The 23,066-nt window shown below is 36.1% G+C and overlaps 1 long non-coding RNA gene and 1 pseudogene across 1 annotated transcript; one reads left to right on the top strand and one right to left on the bottom strand.

Annotated features, from left to right (window-relative positions):
* Window positions 1-1,542: 1,542 nt before the first annotated feature.
* On the bottom strand, window positions 1,543-7,048 carry LOC139041236 (tigger transposable element-derived protein 1-like; annotated as a pseudogene).
* Window positions 7,049-9,344: 2,296 nt separating this feature from the next.
* On the top strand, window positions 9,345-21,358 carry LOC123278826 (uncharacterized). Its single transcript, XR_006516475.2, has 4 exons — window positions 9,345-9,459; window positions 15,267-15,420; window positions 17,268-17,494; window positions 20,233-21,358. It is a non-coding gene; the product is annotated as an uncharacterized lncRNA (long non-coding RNA).
* The last annotated feature ends 1,708 nt before the right edge of the window (window positions 21,359-23,066 follow it).

The raw sequence follows: 23,066 nt of genomic DNA, 5'->3' as shown, positions 1-23,066 counted from the left end.
AGAATGAATTAATGAATGAATGATTCCTCAGACTCCTGCCTTTAATTGTTCCAATTGTATACACTGGGAAAATTAGAGCTCTCAGCTGCTACTCCAGCTAATTAAGCTTATAATTGTGACTGCTCAGCTTATTATTTGTGTTACTAAGAATCTACCCTATTTGATGGACTACTCTCCCCTCTGACATGTTTCTGCACTGATAGGTTACCTGTGAAATACGAAAGTGCAAACAGTTCAGCTGGTTCTGTTCAAGGCCCAGGTGTATAAAGGAAATGACAGGCATTCCAAACAGATAGATGGATGTGAGTAAGTGACAAACTCTCAATGCATGATTGCACACACCATACACGTATTTCAAGGGCTCACATATATTATTCTTCTCTCACTTACTTTTTCCTGGCTTCTTTGATTCTTTAAATCTTTATCGCACTTTTTCCTTGTCTTGATTCTTTATTACAGCTCTGTGAGATATATTTCACATACCATAAAATTCACCCATTTAAAGTGTACAGATCAGTGATTTTTAGCATATTCACTGTTGTGGAACCAAGACCACTATTTAATTTGAGAACATCTTCGTGACCCCAAAAAGAAACCCTGTACATATTAGCAGTTTTTCCCCATCCTTCAATACCCCTGGACCCTGGCAACTGCTAATCTATTTTCTGTCTCTGGATTTGCCTATTGTGGACATTTTACATACATAGAAACATATTATAAGTGGTCTTTTGTGACTGTCCTCTTTTATGCATCAAATGCTTTCAAGGTTCATCCACATTATAGCATGTATGAGTACTGTATTTATTTTTATTGCCTGACAACATGTATGAATATATCACTTTTTGTTTATTCATCAGTTGATAGAAATTTAGGTTGTTTTCACATTTTGTTATTATGAATAATGTTTCTATGAACACTCATGTACCAGTTTTTGGTAGACATTTTTTTCTCTCATTTATATACCAAAGAATGGAATTACTGGGTCCTATAGTAACTCTATTTTTCACTTTTTGAGAAACCACCAAACTCTTTTCCAAAGTGACTGCACCATTTTACATTATCACCAGCAATATACGAAGATTCCAATTTTTCTACCTCCTTATCAACAATTGATATTGTATGCCTTTTTAATTTTAGCCATTATGGTGGAAGTGCAGTAGTATCTCATTTTGATTTTGATTTACATTTCCCTAATGACTAATGATGCTGAGTATCTTTTCATTTGCTTATTGGCCATGTGTATGTCATCTTTGGAGATGTGCCTATTCAAACCCTTTGCCCATTTATCCTTTGGGCTATTTGTCCTTTTATTGTTGAGTTTAAACAATCTTTCTACAGGCATATCTTGGAGATATTGCAGGCTTGGTTCCAGACCACGGAAATAAAGTGAATATCACAATAAAGCAAGTCACATAAATTTTTTGTTTTTCCAATGCAAATAAAAGTTGTGTTTACACTGTAGTCTAATAAGTGTGCAATAGCATTATGTCTAAAAAAACAATGTACACACCTTAATTAAAAATACTTTGTTGCTAAAAAATGCTAACCATCATCTGAGCCTTCAGTGAATATTTTTGCCAGTGGAGGGTCTTACCTCGATGTTGATGGCTGCTGACTGATCAGGGTGGTGGTTGCTGAAGGTTGGGGTGGCTGTGGCAGTTTCTTAAAATAAGACAACAATGAAGCTTGCCACATCACTTGTCTCTTCCTTTCACAAATTATTTCTCTGTAGCATGTGATGTTGTTTGACAGTGTTGTACAAAACACAGTAGAACTTCTGGCAAAATTGGAGTCAGTCCTCTCAAACCCTGCTGCTGCTTTATCAAATAAATTTATGTAATAGTCTAAATCCTTGTCATTTCAGCAATTTTCATAGCACCTTCACCAGAAGTAGATTCCATCTCAAGAAACTGCTTTCTTTGCTCATCCATAAGAAGCAACTCTTCATCCATTAAAGTTTCATCATGAAATTGCAACAATTCAGTCACATCTTCAAGCTCCACTTCTAATTCTAGTTCTCTTGCTATTTCCACCACGTCTGCAATTACTTGTTCCACTGAGGTTTTGAGCCCCTCAAAGTCATCTGTCAGAGTTGGAATCAGCTTCTTCCAAAATCCTGTTAAATGTTGATAATTTGACCTCTTCCCATGAATCACAAATGTTCTTAATGGCATCCAGAATGGTGAATCCTTTCCAGAAGCTTTTCAATTTACTTTGTCAAGATCCACCAGAGGAATCACTAGGGATAGATTTAAGAAATGTATTTCTTAAATAAGAAGGCTTGAAAGCCGACATTACTTCTTGATTCTGCAGAATGGATGCTGTGTTAGCAGGTATGAAAACAATGTTAATCTCACGGTACATCTCCATCAGGGCTCTTGGGTGAGCAGGTGCATTGTCAATGAGCAGTAATATTTTGAAAGGAATATTTTTTCTCTGAGCAGTAGGTCTCAACAGTGGGCTTAAAATATTCAGTAAACTATCTTGTAAACAGATGTGCTGTCATCCAGGCTTTGTTGTTCTATTTATAGAGCACAGGCAGAGTACATTTAACGTAATTCTTAAGGGATCTAGGATTTTTGGAATGGTAAATGACTATTCACTTCAACTTAAAGTCACCAGCTGCATTAGCCCCTAACAAGAGAGTCAACCTGTCCCTTGAAGCTCTGAAACCAGGTGGTGACTTCTCCTCTCTAGCTATGAAAGTCCTAGATGTCATCTTCTTCCGATAGAAGATTGTCTCATTCACATTAAAGGTTTGTTGTTTAGTGTAGCATCCTTTGTTAATTATCTTAGCTAGATCTTCTGGATAACTTGGGGCAGCTTCTGCACCACCATTTGCTGCTTCACCTTGCACTTTTATGTTATGGAGATGGCTTCTTTCCTTAAACCTCAACAACCAGCCTCTGCTAGTTTCAAACATTTCTTCTGCAGCTTTTCAGCCTTCATAGAATTGAAGAGAGTTAGAACTTTATTCTGGATTAGGCTTTGGTTTAAAGGAATGTTGTGACTGTTATCATCTTCTATCCAGACCACTAAATGTTTCTCCATATTAGCAATAAGGCTATTTCACTTTCTTATCGTTCGTTCATTGGAGTAGCACTTTTAATTTCCTTCAAGAACTTTTCCTTTGCATTCACAACTTGACTAACAGTTTGGTGCAAGAGGCCTACCTTTCAGCCTATCACAACTATCAACATACCTTCTTCACTAAGCTTAATTATTTCTAGCTTTTGATTTAAAGAGAGAGATGTACAACCTTTACTTTCATTTGAACACTTGGAGGCCACTGTAGGGTTTTTAATCTGCCTAATTTCAATAATGTTCTGTCTTAGGTAGTAGGAGGCCTGAGGAAAGGGAGAGAGACAGAAGAAAGACCAGTTGGTGGAGCAGCCAGAACACACACAACGTTTGTTAAGTTCTCCATACTATGTAGGTGCAGTTTGTGGCACCCCAAAACAATTGCAAATAGTAACATGAAAGAGCGTTGATCACAGATCACCATAACAAATATAATAATAAAGAAAGTTTGAAATATTGAGAGAATTACCAAAATGTGACACAGAGAAAGAAAGTGAGCAAATGCTGTTAGAAAAAAATGGCACTGATAGACTTACTCAACACAGAGTTTCCACAAACCTTCAATCTGTAAAAAACTCAATATCTGGAAAGCACATTAAAGCAAAGCACAATAAAACAAGGTATGCCTACACATGCTGGATACAGGTCCCTTGTTAGATATAAGATTTTCAAAAATTCTCTCTCTTTCTGTAGGTTGTCTTTCACTTTCTTGATGATGTCTTTTGATGCACAAGTTTTTAATTTAATGAAGTTAAATGTATGTATTTTTTCTTTTGTTGCTTGTAGTTTTGGTGTCCTTTCCAAAAAGCTATTGACTAACAAGTTATGAAGGTCATGAGGATTTACTCCTTTATTTAATTCTAAGAGTTTTATAGTTTTAGATATTTCTTTTAGGTCTATGTTCTATTTGAGTTAAATTTTTCATGTCGTGTGACTTAGGGGCTCAAATTCATTATTTCCATGCAGATATCCAGTTCTCCCAGAACCATTTGTTGAGAAGATTATTCTTTCCCATTTGACTTTGTTGAACTCATTGTCAAAAATCAATTGCCCATAAATATGAGTGTTTATTTCTGGACTCTCAATATGTTCCATTGATCTATGTGTCTCTCCTTATGCCAGCACCACACTCGCATAATTACTACCGATTTATAGTAAGTTTTGAAATTGGGACATGAGAGTCTTCCAACTTTGTTCTTCACTTTTGACATTGTTTTGAAAATTCTGGGTCACTTGTATTTCCATATGAACTTTAGGGTCAGCTTGTTAATTTCTTGCAAAAAAACCCACTAAAACCAGCTGGAATTTTGATAAAGAGTGCATTGAATCTGTAAATCAATTTGGGGAGTGTTGTAACCTTAACAATGAGTCTTCTGATCCATGAACATGGGATGTTTTTCCACTTATTTAGATCTTCTTTAATTTCTTTCAATAATATTTATAGGTTTTGGTGTAGAAGTCTTGCACTTCTTTTGTTAAATTTAATTTTATTTACTTTATTCTTGTTGCTGCTTTTATAAATGGTGTCATTTTCTTAATTTCATTTTCAGATTGTTCATTGCTAGTGTATAGAAATACCATTGATTTTTGTCTCTTGATCTTGTATCCTACCATACTGCTGAACTCGTTTATTAGTTCTAATAGTTTCTTAGTGAATTCCTTAGAATTTTGGTTATGTCACATGCAAATAGAGTTTTACTTCTAATCTGGATGCCTTTTTTACTTTTTCTTGCCTAATCATCCTGGCTAGAACATGCAGTACAATGTTGAATAGAACTGTTGAGAGTGGACATTGTTGTCTTTTTACTGATGATACTGAAACACACTCCGTCTTTCCTCTATTATGCATGATGTTAGCTATGGGTTTTTCATAGATGTCCCTTATCAGGTTGAGGAAGTTTCCTTCTATTCCTAGTTTGTTGAGTGTTTTTATCATGAAGGTGTATTGGATTTTTATCACATGCTTTTCCTGCATCTATTGATTGATATTCATATGCTAAATCAACATTGCATTCCTCTACAAATCTCACTGGTGATTATATACTCCCAGTGTATAATCCTTTTCTATGTTGTGGGATTTGATGTACTAGTATTTTGTTGTGGGCTTTTGCTTATATATTTATAGGGATATTGATCTGTCATTTTCTTTTCTCGTGATATCTTTCTCTGATTCTAATACCAGCATAATGTAATACTGTTTTCAGAATGAGCTGGGAAGTCTCTCTTCTATTCTTAGAAGAGTTTGTGAAGAATTAGTATTAATTTTTTATTAAATGTTTGGTAGAATTCACTAGTGAGGCCATTTGACCTATGCCTTCCTTTGTTGGAAGTTTTTAAATTACTAATTCATTCTCTTTGTTTATTATACATCTATTCAAATTTTCTCTTTCTGAGTCACTTTAAATAGCTTGTGACTTTGTAGAAATTTACCTACTTCATCCAACTTACTTCATTTCTTGTCATGCAATTATTATTGTTATTTATTTATTTATGTACTTATTTTGATGAGGAAGATTGGCCCTGAGCTAACATCTGATGCCAATCCTCCTCTTTTTGCTTGAGGAAAGATTGTTGCTGAGCTAACATCTGTGCCAGTCTTCCCCTATTTTGCATGTGGGACACTGCCATAGCATGACTTATGAGTAGTGTGCAGGTCCACATCTGCCATCCAAACCCACAAACCTCAGGCTGCTGAAGTGGAGTGCACAAACTGAACCACTAAGCCAGCGGGCTGGCCCAGTCATGCAATTATTCATGCTATTCCCTTATAATTCTTTTCATTCCTGTAAAGTCAATATCAGTGTCCCTTCTTTTTTCCCTGATCTTAATCATTTAAATCTTCTCTTGAGTCTCTTTTTTTCTTGACTAATCTAGTTAAAAGTGTGTCCATTCTGTTGAATGGTTTATTCTTTTTATTTACTCTCTTGGGTTTATTATTCTCTACTTCATTTATTTCCACTCTAATCATTACTATTTCCTTCTTTCTAGTTGTTTTGGATTTAATTTCCTCTTTATTTTTCTAGTTTCCTAGGGTGAAAGGTTAGGTTATTGATTTGATTTTTTTTATAATATAGGCATTTACGCTTATAAATTTCTCTCCAAAAACTGCTTAGCTGCATCCCATAAATTTTGGTATGTTTTGTTTTGTTTCAATTTGTCTCAAAATATTTTCTAATTTCCCTTGTGATTTCTTCTTTGACCCTTTGATTATTTAGGAATATATTGTTTATTTTCCACATATTTGTGAATTTTTCAAATTTTCTTCTGTTGTTGACTTCTAATTTAATTTCATTGTGGTCAGAGAACATACTTTGTATGATTCCAATTCTTTAACTTTATTATGGCTTTTTTTTCCCAGTATATGGTCTATCCTGGAGAAGGTCCCTGGAGAAAGTCCCATGTGCAATTGAGAAGACTGTGTATTCTTCCTGCTGTTGAGTGGCATATTCTATATATGTCTGTTAGATATGGTTGGTTTATAGTGTACTTTAAATATTCCAGTTTTTTGTTCATCATCAGCTTTGTTTTCAATTCATTACTGAAATTGGGATATTGAGGCCTCTGATTATTATTGTTAAATTGTTTGTTTTTCTCTTCAGTTTTGTCAGTTTTTGCTTCATGTACTTTGGTGCACTGTTGTTAGGTACATATATGTCTATAATCATTTTATCTTCCTAATGAATTGGACCTTTTATTATTATAAAATGTCTGTTGTCTCTAGCAACAATTTTTATCTTAATATGATTTTGTCTGATATTAGCATTTTTACCTCAGCTATCTTTTGCTTATAGCTTGCATGGTTTATCTTTTTCCATTCTTTTACTTTTAACTGATTTCTGTCTTTGAATCTAAAGTGTATCTCTTGTAGACAAGATAGAGTTGAAACATATTCTTCTAATTTCTGACTTTCGATTGGGGAGTTTAATCCATTTGCATTTAATACCAAGGTAGGATTTACATCTGCCATTTTGCTATCTGTTTTCTGTAGGTCTATGTCTTTTTTGCTCCTCTATTCCTCAATTGGTGTGTTTCAAATGTTAAATAGATAAAATCTAGTTGTATCTTTTTGATTCTCTTTTTGCTTCTTTTAATATATTTTTTGAGTTATTTTCTTAGTGGTTGCCCTGGGAATTACAATTAGGATGCTAATTAAAACAATCTAATTTACATTACTAACTTAATTTCAATAGTATACAAAAAACTTTGCTCTAATTTAACTCCATTTCCTCACCCCCTTGTTGTACTAATATTATTCTGCAAACAATATCTTTATGTTACAAATCCATCACAACAAATTTATAATTTTTGCTTTATGTAGTTGTCTTTTAAAATAGGAGAAGAAAAAAGTTACAAACAAAAGTTACATTTAGGGGCTGGCCCGGTGGTGCAGCAGTTAAGTTCGCATGTTCTACTTTAGCGCCCTGGGGTTCGCCGGTTCGGATCCCGGGTGTGGGCATGGCACCGCTTGGCAAGCCACGCTGTGGTAGGTGTCCCACATATAAAGTAGAGGAAGATGGGCACGAATTTTAGTTCATGACCAGTCTTCCTCAGCAAAAAGAGGAAGATTGGTGGCAGATGTTAGCTCAGGGCTAATCTTCTTCAAAAAAAAATAAAGTTACATTTACATTATCTTCCACAATACCTATATAGTTAACTTTGTTAGTGTTCTTATGTCTTCATGTGGATTCAAGTTACCATCTAGCATTCTCTTATTTCATCCTGAAGGTCTCCTTTTAGTATATCTTGTAGGGCAGGTCTTCTAGCAATGAATTCTCTCAGTTTTTGCTTAGTTGATAGCTTCTTAGTTTTCCTTCACTTTTGAAGGAGAGTCTATCTGTATTTAGAATTATTGGCTGACAGTCTTTCTTTCAACACTTTGAAAATGTCATTGCACTATTCTCTAGTTTCCATGGTTTCTGATGAGAAGTGAGCTATTAATTTTATTGAGAACCCCCTGTATTTCATGTGTTTTTCTATTGCTATTTTCAAGATTTTCCCTTTGTCTTTGAATTTGTCAATTTGATATATGTCATAATTTTGTATCTATTTGAATTCCTTAGAATTCGTTGAGCTTTTTCAATGTGTGGATTAATATTTTTCACCAAATTTGGAAATTTGGGGGCCATTATTCCCCCCATTTTTTTTCCCCCTTTCTGTTTCTCTTCCCTTTCTGGAACTTTTATTATGCTTATGTTTATACACTTAATGGTGTTGCACAGGCCTCTGAGGCTCTGTTTATTTTTCTTTATTTTATTTTTCTTTCTGCTTCTCAGACTAGATAATCTCTATTGCTTTATCTTCAAATTTGCTGATTCTTTGTTCTGCCAATTCAAATCCTTTGTAGAGCCTTTCTATTGAAGTTTTATTTCAGTTGTAATTTACAACTTCATAATTTCTTCTTGGTTCTTTTTAATAAATTCCTGTCTTTATTCATATTCTCTACCTATGAGACATCATTACCATACTTTCCTTTAATTTTTTAGACATGGTTTCCTTTACTCTTTGAACATATTATAATATCTGATTTTAAGTCTTTGTCTACTAAATCCATACTCAGGACTTCTCAGAAATATTTTCTGTTGGCTGGTTTTTTTCCCTGTGTATGTGGCATACTTGACTATTTGTTTTCATGTTTCATATTTTTTTGGTTGAAAGCTGGACATTAATATATTGTAACAATAATATTCCTCCTCCAACAAGATTTATGGTTGTTGCTGTTTATGTGTTGTTATAGTTTTTCCTCTTGCTGTACATTTATTTAGTTAGTTTCTGGACAAATTCCGTAGATTCTATCTTTCCTGCTGTATGTGACTACTTAGATTTTTAATAATTGCTTTCATCTTTATTTTTTAGCTTAGCTTCCTAGGGTGACCCCTTGATCAGTATAATTTAGCAGTCAGTCAATAGTTGGTCAGAATATTTCCTTAAATGCCTTTACGGTATGTCTTCTACTTTTCACCAACAGTATCAGTTTACACAACACATTTACCTTTCAATTCCTGCTTGATCATGGCCTCAAGGTCAGGGAGAGATGAATGACTAATGACTTTTTCTTTCTTGGGTTTTTCCTGGTTGCACACACAGCTTTACACACGCTCAGCCTTTTAGATTCCAAGAAAGACGTAAGAGCTTTTCAAAGTTCACCACTTCTCCCTTGGTCCCTGCTAAGCTAAGCTCTGAGTCAAATCAAATAACCATCACATACTGAGCATGCCCATTTCCAGGAATCCACAAATCTGGAAAAAATTGTAACTTTGTTCTAGGGTGCTTTTCATAGAGCTCAAAAGCGATCAAATCTTTCTGTTGTCTGCAATTCTGCTGGATTTTGGCTACTGAGTTCCTGAGCTGGGGAGGACAAGGAGATGGAGACAGCCCAAGGTAAAATGTTACAGACTGTGCTGATTTATTGAGGTTCAGTAGATCTCTTAGGTAGATGATTGTTTGTTTTGTGGTTTTGGTTGATTGCCCACATTCTGAAATGGTTTGTTGACGTTGCTTTGTCTATATTTTCATTGTTTTAGAGGGAGAGTCTACTGAGGTCACTGACATTCTGGAAGTTGATTGCTGCTTCTCATTTATTGATATATTTTTCCCATGCATTACTGCTAAATTCTTCTTTCATGTATCTAGTATTTTCCAATATACTTATCATATTAAGACTCATAATCTTTGTATCTTCCTTATATTGTAGTGTCTATAGTAGATATTCAACAAATAATTGAATATGAGTATACTGTATATTGCCAGAATGAGAAGCACCAATATACATTATTTCATTTAATCTTTATCACAATTCTGCTGGGTAAGTGTTATTATCTCCATTCTACAGTGGTCTAGACTGCTACAGATATACTTTACATGTCACAAAGCTAGTTAAGTAGAAAAGGTTGAATTTACATCCATGTTTCTCCAACTCCCAGCCAATCTTAGGTATAGTTTATAAATCAAGAGGAAGGACTTTGCTATTTTTATTTTTCTAAATTATGACCACCTTAGATCTTGTCAGCTTCCAGGACATTACATTTTATTTGTTCTATAATTTTGTCAATAGCTTTTGGACATTATTACACATTTGACTGAGCTTTTAGAACCCCATTAATGGAGCAATCAGCAATGATACTGGGTTACTTGCCCTTTTTTCCCAATACAATGACATTGAACCCAGCATGACTGGGTTTGTGAGCTGTAGGGTGCTCACACTGTGAGAATTAGTGGCAGTATTCTTCCATACTTTTTCTGGCTTTAACAATAAGCTATCAGAGGAGACTGGCTTTGAGTTGCCCACGCTCACCCACATCCTGTTGTCTTGCCAATAGAACAAGGGGGAGGTGTGGAAGTGCCCCCAGGCAGGCTTCCTCACATCCTGTTGCCAAGGCAACAGTGCCATGATTCCCCATGTTCTGTGGCTAAGAGAGCAGCAGCTGGCACCCAGGGAAACTCCATATGCCCACATGGGTCTTACTATCTTGGGAGAACATAAGGAAAAGTGTCCTTGAGTTGGTCACGGTCAGGATTCTTTATGATATAAGATTATACTCAGACAATGGATTCACTTTAGATGTTTTCTTTTATACAAATTTCTATTGACAAAATAGTATACCTAGCCAAATAGCTGCTAGAGGGCTCCTCGGAGGCTGAGGACATGTATTAAAACCCCGATTTTGCCATTAACTGAGTATGCAGTCTTAAACTACTCTTTCTAAGCCAGAGTTTTCCCTTCTGAGGGAAATGGAATTATTAATATCAATAACCTCATTGAGTCACACTAGAGAGAAAAAGAGCACACACGAAATCAGTTCATAAAGTTATTCAAATGCTAATTTTCCATTGTTTTAATCCCAGGCTTCAATTTTGATATTACTTTATCCCCATGTAAAGAAAGTAGTCAGTGACAAAGGAGAAGGGATGTTGAGCTGCTTGAAGTCAGGGATCATATTTATAAGGAGCATAAAGTAGCTCCTTGATTAATGATTATTCAAGCATGGATGTGGGTCCTCTAAACTCAGTCATTGCATCTTGAAGAGCCAGGCTCAGCAGGACTCACCAGTGAATATCACAATAATGAACACAGTATATTCTTCTTGTCTTCACTGTGCCTGAGGAGTAGTCCCTCATTTTCAATGAAAGTTTGTAGCCATGAATATAAGCATTTATGGCAGATTTATTTGTCATTTATTTTTAAGAAGGTTTGTATGTGTTTAAAGTCCCATCATTATGACATACATTAATATTTCATTCAGTCAGATTAGAGATAAGCCATATTTTATGAATTATATTTGACAAACATACACACAGCTGTGTTTACCCTAAGAATTATACATTATGATTGAAATAAAAATGAATAAAGACTTTCATGAAGCAAAGAGTAACTCCAGCTTTCTCCTTTTCACCTTCCAAACCATTTCAGCCTACAAAGAGTAGGTCAGAAATAACCTTATTTAGAGTCAAAATGAGTCAATTATAAGACAAAGTATACGGGGAAAGAAACAACAGAGTGAATTTGAACCAGGAGAAGTTTTCACTACATCCTTGAAAATTATGCACATATCATTTTCAGGCAAGGTCTCAGTGCATTTCTGATCTTAAACTAATATTTTTTTAAAAGACTTTGGAAAACAACATTTATAAAATTAAAAAAATCACAATTGAAAAAATCTATAAAAATAATTAGACTTATTGTATATGACCCCCCTTGAAATCATCACTCTGTAGGGAGTGAATTACGCTTTTTCTGTAGATAAGATAAACACTTGCTGTATCCATTCACAGACTGAGACAGTAGAGACCATTGAAAATTCACCCAACTTGGTGTCTAGTAGACGGTCGAGTACAGATGAACAAGCATTCAATGATTTTTTATTATGAATAACGTCAGCACTACCTTTATTTCTTAAAATGACAAAGAGTTTTCAGTGCCTAGGTTAAAAGTAGGCACTCAATAAATGTTTAGTGAATAAAAAGGAAATGCACAAGTTAAAAAGCATCAGGTGAATAAAAATATTGAATCACTGCATGAAAAAACAGTAATCCAGATATCTTCTTCAAGTGATTTGCAATTGCCTACAGGCATCAGCAACAAAAGGTCATCTCAAATCCCTAAAAAAACAATGACTCTCACAAAGACGATTTTCCCAATATATGTAGATCTAGGAAAGACATCTCGCCTGAAACCTGCCTACAATGTTTGGGATATTAATATTGTGATGTAGGATTGAATAATAAAATATCAGAAAGTATAAATATATGTGTGTACAAATGTAAACATTGCCTTTCAACATCTTAACAGCAGGGGCTGTATTTGTTTTAACATATTTCTCTTCTGCTATCCAAGAACCATATTATTTCTTGTCAGGGAACAGGCAGTGAGTCATCAATTTCAATTAATTAGGATGCTTCAGGTAATCTGGAATGTTTTTGCATTATTAACTATTTCAGCAGCACTTGGGACTTTTCCATTAATGTCCTCAGAATGATTTAGCATTATTATTTTTGAACAGATTCCCACATGTATTATCCCTTCAAGCTGAATGTCCCTTAGTAGGGAAAAGAACTAGCACAAATAACTCCCTTTTGGATCTGCCAACCAGCCAGACCCAGAATCACAGTAGCATCTGAAATAAGTCCACTTACATCCATTCACAGAAAAAAAAGTTGCGGCCATAAGGATTTTCTTTGAGTAAATGCTAAAAATACCGTAGAAAATACACTTTCCCTTGACATCACATTTCCATCTACTCTGGTTAATTGATGTCTATTGAGTAAGCAATGTTTTATACACTTGGACAGAGCATATAAACTAATGAAGATTTTTTCAGAAGCTTGTCTTTGAAGCATTTGGTACATGTCCATCACGTCTCTAGCAAGATGGACTGTACAAAGATATTCTAGTTGTTATGAATTTAGCTTGAAATAAATTCATAGTTCATTTAATGTAGATCTTATGGAAAGGACAATTTCTTCCTTGTTGTATGGGAGTAATAATTCTAATTCTCTTAACCTAGTTAAGGATAATTCTTTGTTGAAAGAAGCATGTTGAGGCAAGTCTTATATGAGAACAAAGGGATTTTTATGAATGGAAGATCCAAGCTGAGTGAGTGTGAAATGGAGAATAGTTGGGAATCTAACGTGAAAATAAATTATACGTTAGAAGCTTAAAAGAGGCTTTCTGTATTTAAGAAAACCATAAAATCATAAATCAGGATGCTCACAACTTTACTAAAATATATGGCTCTATGAAGACAGATACTTGTATTTGTTGGAAGCACTACTGTGTCCTCAGTGCTGAGGGCGGTGCTAGACACACGTTAAGTGCTCAATAAATATGTGTTGAATAAGTGACTTAACTGAGGCCAGGTGGTAGTCTTGCCCAGAGGCTTCCTCTAGGAATGGTGGCTCAATGTAAGGATGCAGAAAATCAGAGAGATAGGATCCGGAGTTGGCAACAGTGGTCTAGGATGGATATGCCATCGATGAGGGGAATTAGCCTCCTGAAGTTTATTCCTGTATGTTGTTACAATTAAATTTCTTCACTGCAAGTGGTTTGTAAATACTCATTCCCTGCCAGTGCATGAACCAGAGATTTAATGTTGCAATTAAAAGGATAGGGTACTTTGAAAGAAAAAACACTTGAACTTGGGGAAGAAGGATCAGAATATAAGTAAAAAAAAAACCCTGAATCTGAGTTAAGAAGTAAATTGAAAATTCTGTTTCTAAATTTACCCTCAACCCTTTTATGAAGATTACCAAAACCGAATGCCTAGATAGGAGATTTTTAGAATTTTCTTTGATGATGAAAATGTTCTTAATCTGTACTGTTCCATACAGTAGCCACTAGCCATATTCATTTAAAGATCACTTGAAATGTAGCTAATGCAACTGAGGAAGCGAATTTTTAATTTTATTTAGTATTACCTAATTTGAGCTCAAATAGCCACATGACTAGTGGCTACTGTATTGCACAGTGCGGGTCCAGATCTATGCTAGCTACAGTTACATGTTTATTGCTGGGGTGGAGGACAGGAGGCCGTGACATCAGAAGTACTTTCTGCTAATTGGTGCCAGGGTCAAAGAGAGCTGGTGCTGGGAGGCACCACAGTTCCCAGCTCTGGGAATGATGCGTTTTCAAATAGGGAAGTTGTATCTTCCTTTACAAGAGCAAAGCAAAATCAATCTTTTCCTTATCACATAGTAGCAGATCATTATACCGAACTTAAAGAAGGACGTAATAAATCAAGTGTTCCCAGAAATGCCTTTAGTAAGAGAAAACAATGAGGGTTTGTATATTTCAGAAGAACAGGGAATGTTTGGCTTCCAGTGTCAAAAATAGCGCTTAGATTTGCAGCCTTACCTCTGACCTTCAGATCTGATAAGCAAGATAAGAGGAGTTTATTGCCAAATCTCAGAGCTGTCAAGTCAGGGTCAAACGAAGCATTGCATTCCTCTCTGATAAAAAATAAAGTGTCTGTAGAGAAAAGGGCAAGCTCCATTAGACCACACACAGAGAATCAGGTGGCAAGAATTTCAAACAGCAATCTGAGAGGGGATAGGACAGGAGAACAAGTAAGGGAAAAATGAGCAAGAGTTAGCTTGCCTTCGTGCATGAAAAATAAGAAATAAATTGGAAATTATTGTGTTTTTATTTAGAACATATCCCCAGGAAATGTGGATTGTCAAAGACTGTGCTGGTGATAGGGAAAATAAGTACCCCTTCTGCAGGAAAATTTGGCAGTAATTATCCGAGGACCATTCAAATGTGTACATTTTTGACCCAGTTATTCCATTTCTAGAAATGTATCGTAAGAAATAATCATAACTGAGCAATGATACAGCTAAAGGCAGTTCACTGAAGTAGTAGTTATTGCAGCATTAATTATAACAGAGAAAAATTATAATTGAATATCTATCACTAGACAGTTGGTTAACTAAATTGTTACTTCCATACAAAGAAACATTATGCAATCATTTAAAAAAAAACCATGTTGGTAGATACCTATAAAAGCATGAGAATTATACATCCAAACATATTGTTTTTCTTCTTGTATATCTGTAGTTTTAAAATATTCCTCAATACATTTTTGATTTTTCTTAAATTTATTTACAAAATATTTTCAAATGTATTAATTTTATAAGAAGAAGAAAAGTTGTTTTTTTGAAAATGTTCATGATGTTTTTATTTTGCCATCTAGGTTTTCAGCCATTCTATGAACTCCTTCCTATCTCGGTTGTCAAGGAGATCCACTGCATCTGTAAACAGGTGGAGATTATAGTGTGCAAAAAATAACCCTCTTTGCATCTCGAGAAAGCTCTGCTGCCTGCAGATCTAGGAGGACTTTAAACCATGTAAGCAGTCACTAAAAACTATAGGTGGTGTGTAAGCTGCCTTATCCACATATGGTTTTCATTTGGCTTATGATTTACATTCCTACCCACTCATTACCTTTAATAAGCAGAGAGCTATTGCACAGCTACTATCTTACACTTGATTGCTCATTGTTTCCTGTTCTCTTTGGAGAGCTCTAGGTCCCTAACTGGATGACTGGAGGAAACTGTCCTCAGAGTGTATGTACATTACTCCATTCTGGTTAATGAAAATTTGCAATGGATTTTCCAGAGAGTATGAAGTCAGGGCGTTATAGACCCATTGCCAGTGACTCTGCAACTCCATTTCTGAAGACAAAAAATTTGGCTTCTCAATTCTTTCCAACAGTACTAAAGCAACAACAAAAAGGAAGAGAAAGAGAGACAAAAGAAAAGCACCTCCCCCTCCCCAAAAAAAAGAAGAGAGAGAAGGAAAGAAATACAAGAAAAGAAATCCAACCTGTACTGTAAAGGAAAGGGTCATAGAAAGAAGTGGAAGCAGAAGTCTGGTTTCATCCTCATTTGTTTTGATTGCTCCTATTGAAAACCACAGCCAGTTTTCCAACTTACTACCTCTACCCTGACCGGGTGAAACTGGTATGCGTTAGGAAACTTTTGCAGAAATTAAATTTATGATGCCAGGAAAGGGCCCAGAAAGAATGTTCTCATAATAAAAGGCCATGTCAGATCTCTCTCATTTCTTTCGTGGAAGCCAAATCTCATGAACCAAAAACACATATATCCCCAGGAGTGACAGGACATGCCTTTCCTATCAGTGTCACTTTGGACAGAATGTACACAAGTCGTGGGAATATCCAGAAAGCTGAATCGACTGCAGGGATGCTGATAGCTTAGCTAGACTTCAACTCATGAACAGCATTAGTGTGCAGTTTGGAGACTGTAGGTGTTTTCTTAACTCATTCTATTAGACAGCTAAAGGTCTTGTTGGTCTAGACTCCCAAAGCACTCCATACTTCTGCATAGCATATACCACATCTGAAATCACTTGTTCAGTGTCTGTCTTTCCCATGTCACTATAAGACTCCTACTTTGAGGGACTATGCCTTTTTGGTTCAGTGTTGTATCCCTTGGGTTCTGTGCCTGGGACAGAATTAGCACTCAAAATCTGTATGTTGAATGAATGAATGAGAAGTATTTGAGGAAATCTGGGAAAAAGAAGACCTCACTGAAATGGGATAAGGACCAGCGCTGATAAGATGGTATGTGCAGTACAATGTACTATGGGTCTATTTGTTGATACTCTCCGTTAATCTGAACTTAGAAGTAATAATAACAATAGTAACAACAACAACAATAATAGTAGTTACCTTTACTGAGAATCTACTATATAAGCCAAGGCCTTTCCATCCCTTATGCCATTCAATTATTATAAGAACTATGCACAGCAGTAATCATGTTCTCATTTTGTGGATGAAAAACTGAACTGCAGAGTATTTATTTATTCAAGACCACAGCTGCAGAGCACATAGTAGGCTCTTTCCAATGAGTTATTCAAAAAAGGAACAAAATGGAAGAAGCAGAATTTAATCATTTCTTTCAATCCTAAGCCCTATGTACTCTGCATCCACTATAACTCACTCCTTCCCAGAAAGGAAATTTAGACAAATTGCATCTGTGGAATACACATACCCATATAATGCTGACCTAACTACTGCTAAACAGTTTTCTGCAGAGATGGCTGAGCTGCTGCAGGATGGGTGCTCAGACCTCCTACATCATGAGGAAAGGAGGTGCTTGGAAAGGTGGAATAAAGCTCCACTGCAGTGAGTTTCTTGGATGTAAACCTTAAGTTTTACTCTTTCCCACAGCAAAACACAACAAGAAACTCTGCTAAGGGTTTCAGCACCTTTCTGATGGGAGTGAGGAGCAGAAACCAGCGGGCCAGTGGTCAGGACGCCCCAAAGCAACAGCAAGGATGAGGTGACAGTAGCAGGACATGGCTGAGGCGAAGACCACGTCTGACAAAGAGAAGGAACAGTTGTGGGAGAGGAACCTCAGCTGGGCTCATCTGAATCTCAGAGGCAAATGCCCAGAGGTAAGGAACAAGTCCTTGACATCTCCATGTGACTACTCAGATTTTCTGGGCAATGGTGGGCTTGGCCTTAGAGGGCCTGGACACTGGTACGCTAAGGCCTGGTTCTTGGGCTCTGGAAACTTATTTGAAGAAAGCTGACCTTGATGGGTTAGGTAGTTGGGGACATAAATCCAGCTTCCATTGGTTGGAACCTAATTTCTCCATTTACCCTTCTCACACTTAGCTCTAGGTCACTGAAATATGCTTATAGGAAATAATTGATCCTTTGCAGGATGGGGCCTCTGTGCTTCCCTTAGTGATTAAGCTTAGCCTCCCATACCAGTTCCCTTCCAAGAGACACACAGCAGGGAAGGAGCTCAATGCTTACCAAAGCTGGCTGGAAACAGAGAGCAGGGACAAATAGCTGAACCGAGTTTAGTGGTTGTTATGGGCTGAATTGTGTCCCCCAAATACATATGTTGAAGTCTTAATCCCAGTACTTCAGAATAAACCATTTTGGGAGATAACGTCTTTAAGGAGAGAATTAAGTTAAAAAGAGGTCATTAGGGTGGACCCTACTCTACTATGACTGGTGTCCTTATAAGAAGAGGAGGTTATGACACAGGCATACTCAGATGGAAGATCATGTGAAGACACTGGGGGAAGATGGACATCTGCAAGTCAAGGAGAGAGATATTAGAAGAAACCAACCCGACTGGTAACTTATCTTGGACTTCTAGACTCCAGAACTATGAAAACATAAATTTCTGTTGTTTTAGTCACCCAGTCTGTGGTACTTTGTTATAGCGGCCCTAATAGACTAATATAGTGGTCCAAGGTTCTGAAGATATTCCATGAAACTTTAGGGCAGATGAAGCGGGGTGGGGAGGGGGTGGATTTTTGGACCACCTCTGGCCCCAAATTTCGCCTACATAAGTAAATGAAATAATCAGTTTTTGGTGTACTTTGAATCCATGCGAGAATAGCACGTACAACGCTTCATAGAGAACGTGTATTAGAGATGATAGTAATGGCTATTCGTGGAAAGTTTATTGCATTCTAGTCTGTGTTCCAAGTAGTTTACAAATGTTATTTCATTTCGTCTTCACAACAGCACTGTGAGTAGATAGCCTAAGTATCCCCATCTTATGGATAAGGAAATAGCTATAGAGGGTTAACTAATTTGCTCAAGGTCACCCAGCTAGTGGCAGAGCTCAGGCTCTGACAGATGAATGGACTAAATTAGTGGCTGTTCAGAGTCATAAAACAAGGAAAGAAGTAGCAGAGTTGGGACTTCTAATCAGCTCCTCCACATTCAAATGTTGTCTCTTCACCTTTTCTCCCAGACTGCAGTGAGTCAGTCAGACAAATGGCATTATTATGCACCCAGTGCATTTTTACCACTCTTGAAAAGGAACAGCCTGTTATGAACAAGAAAGTTAGGACATCAATGGTTGTCAGCTAAAGATGGCCTCCTTCAATTTTATTTCTGTTCAAAGCTTTTCTTCCTCATTTCTCAACCCCCTCAGAGAAAACCTTCAGCTTATGCTGAGTATTTATTGTACATGATTGATCTTACAACTGGAATTACGCCACGGTATAAGGCTGCAGTAATCTCAACCACTGACTCATAGGCCCAGCTGGTGTTTAATTTGTATTGCAATCAGCACTGTAGAAACACGTTTTTTATTTTTCAGACTGAGTAAACATATGAATCCGGGATCAATATAAATTGAAGACTGTTTGCAATTAACAAAGCATGGGTTCTATGATATGATTGGAAAAAAAGAGAAAAAAAGCAAAGGCCCTTATCAAAAATTCATGTAGGTGCTCTCTTGTTGAAATATCTGAATAAGTTGTTACAGAGTTGGAAAATTGTGTATAAAAAGGTCTTCTAGATGCACCTGTGTTAAAACACACAGGAACAGGGAAAGAAGCTTTTGAGAACAAATATATTTGTTTTGATTAAGGATAAAACATTTCATGAAAGTTAATATGTTTGTCAAACACATTACAAATGAGCTTGAGGATGACAGATTTTTTGTGTATGCATCTTCATCCCTACTTGTGTGACAGAACAAGTGAAGTGCATCCCATGTGTTCCATGGAAACCTTTGATATTGGGGCTGACCTTTCAATTATGTATTTATTCATTTATTCAATCTTCTATTCATCCATTCAGAAATACTTATGGCTGGCCTACTGGTGCCCAGAACTGGAGATATGGCAGTGAATATGACAAAACATAGTTCCTTTGCCCAAAGATCTTAGAGTCTAGAAAGACAATGAGTCAGCTATTAATCACGAGAATGCAATGTTGTTGCATGCTACGAAGAAGTAAATGATTCTCTAAGTACAAAATAGCTGGGCCTAACTAACTCCGAAACTAAAATTATTTCCCAGATGTGTTTACAGAGGTAATATAAAATGCCAATAACCAGGGATTAAAGTTAAGAATAGTCACAAAATGTGCTAGAAAGATTTCCTTTCACTGATCTTAGCTTTTGGTTCATTATTTTGTAGAACTTATTTTGTAGCTGCCTGAAAAAATAGAATATTCTAGCTCAATGGTCTTACAAATTGCTTATTAGTGAATATAGTGAAAGATATATATAATGAAATATAGTAAAGAGCAGTGACTACAGTGAAGATAATACAGTGAAAATAGTGAAGAGCAGTGCTCTTCACGTTGCCATCAAGTTTACATAAACCAAGGGGAGAAGTAATTTAAAATTTTCTCCTTCTGTTTTGTCTTCTAGGCAATCAATGCCTTTCTTGGGATCTGTCAGAGCGCCTTCAGCAGAAGAGAAATCAGGAAAAGGATGGAAAGTTCAACTGTGCTCAGCCTTCCAGACTCTATTCATTGTTCTCAGATCTGTTCCTACTTATTGAGCTGTTGGTTTCATGGGGGCTGCATAGTATTTGTCCTTGATTCAAGTGTATGATTCAGGAAGAGTGAACTGCTTCCTGAGAGTGGAGAGTTAATTTAGACTCTTTCAAAACCAAATTGGTATTTTTTCATGTGGAAACAATGAGTTCTTTCCTACTCACTTATGAGTAGAAAGTCATTGAATGACTAGAAAATCCTTTAGCCAGTAAATGTATGAAGCAATAAAGGTGTAAGGGAGGTAGAGAAGAGAGGAACTAAGACAGAAAGAAAGAGAAGTAAAGATTTTTGAAAAGCAATACAACCACTATAAGAAAAAGCATTTCTTTTTAACTCACTGTCTTTGCTCTGTCAAACTACGCTCTAGCCAAATAATCATATTACTGTGTAGTAATGAATTTTTTTTATTGTGCTGTGACATGCCCAAAACAAATTTAATTAGAACTCGTTATCGATATGCAACTTAAATGGCAGGAGAAGCTTAAGGTGTAATAAGCTAATGCTTTAATATTTTTCTCAGTATTTTAGAGCATTAGTATCCTTTATCAACATAAATGTCTGAAACATATTGGAAAAGAAGCAAGCAAAGGGGAATAGAAGTTAAAGATGATATTTCCCTTTGATAGTTTGTGATTTTAAAAGCGACTAAGTACAGAAGATAAGACTTATAGGATTTTCTAAATTTCTAATGGCTGGTACTGAATCCCATATAAATAGTTACTACATGGCCTGTAGGAGAGACTGATAAATGATTCATACTTAGGGGAAAAAATGAGGAAATATTCAGACTTTAGCTTCCATCGGATTGGAGAAGATGTATTTTTACACTGCTTAACCTTTAATCAAAATTAAATTAGAAAATTAAACATATACTGTTAGATGACAGAAAATCAATGAAAAGACGCCAAGGGTGAAATGGAATTCAAACAAAACTGTATCTAATTGTTATGCTGAAAAATGAACTGCAAGTGGGTTAAATAAAATAGTTATTTTATATGAAATTGAAGAAACTTGTAGTTTATTCAATATGCAACATTGTTCAAAAGGCCACGCATTAGAAATTACTGTGGCAGTCACTGCTTTGCTCCATGAGAAGGCAATTAAACAAGAGTGATGAAGATTAGAAATAGGAAATTTCGAGGACCAATGATTTTATAATAAAATTAATAAGTGCAGCAAAATAAGATACATCCTGGACTGGAACTCAAGGATAGACATATTGAAATACTAGCTAGCATTTTTGTCTTTCTAAGTTCACTTCAACAAACATGAAAAACAAAGATAATTGTGACTTTCTACTCACTATTGCACCATGGACAAACAAACCAATATAGAAGAAGTCCTTCGTGGCCTTCAAGGGAAAGTGATGTAAATTCACAGGATGACTTCAAGCCCTAAGCCTTCTTTCACACCTTCTTTGGTTAACTCTTAACTGGGGGGCTTGGTAAAGTGTCCTCTTGGGATACCATTCAGAATTAAGACAAGTTACGGACTATACGACAAGAAAAGTGAAAACGTCTATCAGGAATCTCTTAGGAAAGCTCTTTCAAGGCTTGGAAATTTTCTCCAAGTTCTGTAGCTATATGGGGCAGCTCAAGGCAGAAAGTTATCTTTGTCACTGCTCCTGTCTTCTGGCAGCCATTTTGTGCCTGTGGATTTTGGTCCCATATGGTCTTTCCCCACTATCTTGTACAAGCTCTAAATCTTCTTGTATGCAATGGGAGGGCCTAAAGGTGTTAAGTAATTGAAGGTCATATCTTAGGTATGATTGTCTCAATACCTGATCTAGCTCCATTGTCACCTACCATATGGGAGAATGAAATAGATGTTACTCTGCCCTTATTGTTGGAGATAATTGAGAAAACATTAACATTGAAGAAAGAAAACCATCTACTGAGTTGTGAATGCTTTGGGGGAAACAACTATGCATGACTTCTTCAGTCAGTTAAATTGGTACAACTCTTTCTGAAAGGAATTGGCTACTGTGAATCAAGGATCATAACAATGTTTAAATCCATTGATTTACTCATCTTATCTATTCTAAAGAAATTGATCAAAAGAAGGTAAAAATCATATGCAAAAAGATCTTAAATTATATGTTGTCTATAAATTTTGGTATAATACTATAGAAAGTGGAAATAAATTAGATGTCCAGAAATAGCAGCAGACTCATGGCACGCAGTTAGAAAAAATACTAAGCAGGCATTTGAAATTATCATTATAAAGACTGTGTGGCTGCACGAATAAATGCATACAGTATTTAATAGAAAAAATGTAAAACTATACATAAAATAATTGTAAATACATATAAATATATCTGCAGAGGAAAAAGGGAAGGAAACAAAAAAATATTTAGCAAATGTTGACTTTGTTCCAGGTCTTGTTCTAGAAATTGAGAGAAAGCAGTGAAAAAGACAAGGGTACTGTTCTCTCAAACTTACATTTAGTGAAGGAGATAAACAAACATACGTAAGAACATAGAAGGTTGTGACAAGTGCTATGAAGAAAATGGTTTTGATAGAGTGCCTAGGGAGGGGATTATCTTAGACTGAAGAGTCGGAGGAGACCTCTCGGAGGAGATGGGCTATAATCAGAGATCCTGAAACTCTGAGGTCTAGCCTCTGTGAGTAACATCCTGTTGTCTCTCCCTCTTTCATGTCCTCTTCAGCGGCCTAATGGGCATAATCCTACCTAGCTCCAAGAGGA

Source organism: Equus asinus, chromosome 20 (assembly GCF_041296235.1).
Source record: "Equus asinus isolate D_3611 breed Donkey chromosome 20, EquAss-T2T_v2, whole genome shotgun sequence".
Classification (NCBI taxonomy): domain Eukaryota; kingdom Metazoa; phylum Chordata; class Mammalia; order Perissodactyla; family Equidae; genus Equus; species Equus asinus.
This window is presented reverse-complemented; position numbering and strand designations above follow the sequence as displayed.